General features: G+C 43.6%; 1 protein-coding gene across 1 annotated transcript in view; it reads left to right on the plus strand.

Moving 5' to 3' along the window:
- Positions 1 to 1,768: 1,768 nt before the first annotated feature.
- Positions 1,769 to 5,144, plus strand: part of LOC101855385 (cysteine-rich motor neuron 1 protein) — a gene marked incomplete in the record, with an annotated part of 138,411 nt that continues 135,035 nt past the window's right edge. Inside the window, 1 exon segment of the mRNA XM_035969385.1 lies at positions 1,769 to 2,519.

Genomic DNA, 5,144 nt, shown 5'->3' on the forward strand with positions numbered 1-5,144 from the left:
CAGAAAGTGGAGACGAAAGTAGACGGCATAACATTGTTAGACAGCAAGAAATGAGGTGAAAGGAGACAATTTTAGAGAAGAAAATTTTTCTGTCGCTATCCAGATTTGAACCCGGGACCTTTGAATGAGAGGCGAATTTGAACACCTTAACCTCTAGGTCACGAGACCCCCCTTGGACGCTTTAGCAAAACAATGGACTTATATTTCCAAGTAAATTGAAATCTAATTTATTACAATTACCACGTTTTGTTGGCTTTTTCTACAACTTCGATTTTCATCGATAGAGGATGCGATTCACAATTACGAACACTTTAGCTTTACTGAAAAAAACGTTCTGAAAGGAAGAGACTCTGGTTGTATAGCATGTCCACTTTCGTCTCTCGGTTAAAAACAGTATAAAAAGAAATCGGTCTGTTTAATATTCGCAGGCCTGTGCATGAGGGTCTAAAAGTTAGATGACCAACAGAATATAAAAGCCCATTATTGGAGCTCGAGATCACTGAAAACTAAGGTTTCGACACACGTTCTTTGATGTTAGTATTGTTGGCCAGAAGCGAGTAAAAATGGCGGAGAACGTACAGCAAGAACATAAAGTATAAAAAAAAGTTTTGCCCACTTTTCATCAACACTTAAACGCATGCTAATGAAACATATTGGGGGGGGGGGGGTCTACAAGCTTGTACTGGGATGTGGGGACAGAGTGGTGTCTCAAAATGAGCAATTTGCAGGCTCGGTTATTTTATGTAAGGCCCAAATAAATATAAAGTTTGGTCGCTAGTCTACGGGAGTACCATGCAAATTTACCTGAGCATTTACATTGGTAAATGTACCCTTTAACTGCCATAGTTGCAACATTGCGCTTTCAAATAATTCACAACAGCGCTGAGTCTGGCAGTAAAGGAGTTAATCAAGAAACAGCATTTTTTAACGTGATCAGAAGAAAATGAATAGCTATAATAAGTCACGATTTGTAGAAAATTAAATGTTCATTATTTGTTGATGTTGCAATGATGGCAAAATATTTAAACAGAACAGTGGTTTTGATAAATCTGCATATCCTGATGGGCAAACCGGTTATTGAAAAGTCTTAATGTGCGATAAAAATGTGAAACAGTTCAAAAATGCATTGCGATTCGCAATGTAGTAATTATCATCATCAAGGGTCACATCTGCGACAGAAATCGGCGATCACAATTCTCCATTCAATCTTTTGTTAGGTGTTAGGACGATCAGAAAAAAGAAGCTATAATCATTATCCTGGTCTGTCCCCGGCACCCATCTGTATAATCGTAAATAACATATAACTAAAGGCTCAACATTTGAAAGACAATCGAAAGTGAGCCACCGTATAGGACAGCGCAAGTACTAGATCTGTAATAGATCGACACTTCTCGAGTCAAAAAGGCTGAGTTGTTTCACGGCAGAGTTCAAGCGAAAGAGAGTGCGGTCAAGATGTGTCCAGTTCGGGGTCTGCTCGGGCCAGTGAGAAGCCGAGGGGCCGTCTGCCCTGTGTCCTCCTGGGTCCCCAAACTATCACCGTCCCCAAACCCCCAGGCATCACTGCCCAAAAACTGCCTCCCCGTGGCCCCGCTAAACTTGTGTCGCGACCCGGCTTGCTGCCAACATCGAGCGACCCCAAGCGAGGCAGGCAACGCGGGCCCGCCAGAAACGCACACCCTCACACAGCCACACATACACACACACACATACACACACAGAGGGGCCCCCCTCGCCGCATTCGCCCGCTCGTCGTTCGCTCGTTCCTCTCCTCCGTTCGTTTGGTGCATGCGTCGCGCGCCGCCACGGCCGGATGTGAACTGCGACACAGATTCAAGAGGCCACAAGCGCACGAGTCTATTTGTTTTTGTGATAAGGCCGAAAGACGGACGGAGGTTGTTTCTCCCTCCCCCCTCCCTCTCACTGAGTGAGATGTCGTCTCTCTCGCATGGGCTAAGACCTCAGTCGAGCATTTGCAAGGGTAGTTCAAACCGAGAGCTCGAGATGCCAACACGAAATCTACGTTGCACTTCGACAACTTTTCAGCGCTCGTTTCCCAAGTTAAAACAGCCCCTCACCTAACCCAGGTGCGACGCTCGGAGTTTGGGACCAGCAGTCAACCCAGGTCGATATTGTTTTGGTTCGTCAGCTGATCGCGCGCTGCTCGACTTTGCGTGTGGAGAAATAGTTGTTACTTGTACTTTCTTCACTTCGACTAGAATTATTTTTATTTTTGTTGGAGTTCCCTTCTCTGGTGTAATTACACAACTTATTTTGCTCACGTGTGTGCTTGTGCTCTTCTAGTGTTGGAAACATTATCATTGTTCGTCGTCGTCGTCTTCGTCGTCGTCGTTGTTATCGCCTGCTCGGAGATACATTCATAACCAACCCATCACTCGGAATCTTATCGCAGCATCTGCGTGAAGAGCCTGCTCAAGATAACGCCACTCTGTTGTTGTCTCTTCGGAGAACTGCACCCACGCAGTGAACTTCGTAACGACACTACCGAACCATCCTTCACGGTAATCACAATACACAATACAAGTCTAGCCTACCTGTACATCTTTTAGATCTACTTCTATTTCCACTGCCTATTGCGGTTGCTTGTTTGGTTTGTTTTTTCTCTTTCTTATCTTATCTTGTGAATGAGTTGCATTGCCCGCACTATAACGAGTGACAGCGAAAACACTAAACAACCCCCCCTCCCCTCCCCTCCTTTCAAAAAAATCCTCATCGCTTAGGCACCCACCCCTTTATTTTCCGTTTTCCTCTAATCCCCCCCACCCCGACAGCGTACGCGACAGGCCTGGCCGTTAGGCTGAACCGAGTAGTAGAGTCCGCACAGCTGGTGGCCCGCCTGTTATCTCATCGCTATTTACGTTTTCGCTGGGGACACCACCACCACCACCACGCTTTCCTTCCTCCACCGGGACCTGCCCGTTATTTTTCGCCCGGAGGCTCATGCGACAAGAGAGCGAAACTTAATAAAGCCCTCCTGAGGTACAGATCTATTTCGTTTTTAGTTTTGCGGAGAGCACCGGTCTTCCTTCTTGTTGTGTGTTTACTAGATTCTAGAGATCAAGATCAAGATGACATAGATCTAGATCTAGTGCCGCGCAGTGTTCTGTTTGACTATTGTTGTTCGTGACTGATATTTAAAAATTCAATTCGTTGACACAGGTAAGATGTGGCCACGGAGCTCTGGTTTATTTATTTTGCGGTTAGTTGTTGTAGTTGTTTTTTTAAAATAGAATCTATTATTATTGTTTTTAAGAAAGTTATTTATTTGTGTGCTTCTTTTTAAATGTAAGGTGTATTTTCTTGCCCGCACGGATCTTGTTCTCTTATTTATGCGTGGTCTTTTTCCCCCGGGATTCTTTTCGGTGATTATCAGAGTGAAACAGATACATCACTCCTATTTATTTTTACTTAAAGACAGCGCGCATTGGTTTCGTGGGCTCTCACGGGGCCTAAGTTGTGATGTCGGTTCCCATTTCTTTCTTTTTATCTTCTGTTTTTATTGGGCGTTTTATTCTATTTTTAAATTTCATAATATCCTGTTATTATTATTTTATTTTTATTTTATGCGCGAGGGCGACTTGCGCTAGAAGATTGGGAGATGACGAGAGAGACTCTCGAGTCTGTGGCACAATAGGTAAATAGTCAGAAACCTATTATATCTGATCAGGGTGTTCTGCTCCTCTGTAGTACTACTCCTCTGTGATATATATTGTCTATATATATATTTATTTTTAAAAAATATATATATATACATACATACAGGCAACGGAATGCCTGGTGGTTGCGATCGTAATTTTTTTCCGTTTGTAAAAGCTTCGCAGTTTGGTTTTCCTAACGTGCTTGTTTTGAGTTTTGTTTTTTTTAACTTTTACTCCACCCTGTGCGTGCGATCGTCACACCGGACAGAAGTTACTCTTATCTTATTGTTCATTCTTTAAGTTTCAATTTATTATAAAATTTATTATAAAACTTTCTATTTTATTTAGATTTATTTTAGGGGGGGGGGGGTCGGAAAGGGGAGTAAGGGATTTCTATTTCAAAGCATGGGGAGCGAACGGTCTCAGATGTGTCTGTCTGTTTTATTACAACATCTCGGGCGCTTTGTCATTTCATCGTTGTGTTCGTTGAAAGAAATCCGTTTAAGTTAGTAAAAGTAACTTGAAGTAAGCTTCCCACATTTTCCGAGAAAACGACGTGTAAACAAGCGCATAAGAAGAAAAATAACTGCAGAAAAATAATATGTCGGGGGAAAAATACCGAGAAACCCCAGCCTAACGAAACCGAGAAGTCCACCGATAGCCGCTGAAGATGACGCAATTGTCGGGGGAAACACGATCTTTCTTCTTTCCCAGGATTTCCCGGTTTTCTGGTTTTGTCATCATCGAAGCTAAATCGGGGAACATCATAATTCGTTTTTCTATATTTAGACGCGTACGTGCGCTCGGCGTGTTTATATTCGTCGTCTCGTACCGTTCCGTTCTAGATCTCGATCTCGCATCTACCTACCTACCCCCACTGCCAGCAAAGATTCTCTAGATCTAGATCTACTACCTTGCTGCCACTACTACTCGTCTTCAGACCCGACAGAGTTCATAGTTTAAATTCCAGCGATCTCGCGACTTGTTATTGTGTAGGTAATGTGTAGCCAGCAGGAAGAGTGGGCGGTTTCCAACGGTCTATGTGGAGTTGGAAGTCGAAGTCTCCCGTGTTGTTACAAGGATTTTTCCGTGGTCCATATCGCAGGCGCGTATAGATTAACCCTATCCGCACGTCGTGTTTTTCTATTGAATCCATACGACGTGGGGAACTCCGTGCCACCACTTTCCAAAGAGGAAATTTACTCGTTAATCCGATCCGTACGCTTTGCTTTACAGTCTGTCAAAATGATTTTTGAGAAATACTGAAAGTTTCAATGAGATCTTCGTACTACAAATATTCTAAAATGTGAAGAATACAACACCGGGGGTACAAAATGACCCCACGGCGTACGGATAGGGTTAACAGCTCTGAACGAGGCAGCGCCTTAGCACTAGAATCTAGAACTACAAGTGGCTAGCAGCCATTGTGCCACAGAGGATTCGGGACTATTGAAGCAATAAATATGTCTCCTCAATCCCTCACCCCCC

The sequence above is a fragment of the Aplysia californica genome, unplaced genomic scaffold, assembly GCF_000002075.1.
Source record: "Aplysia californica isolate F4 #8 unplaced genomic scaffold, AplCal3.0 scaffold00007, whole genome shotgun sequence".
Taxonomy (NCBI): domain Eukaryota; kingdom Metazoa; phylum Mollusca; class Gastropoda; order Aplysiida; family Aplysiidae; genus Aplysia; species Aplysia californica.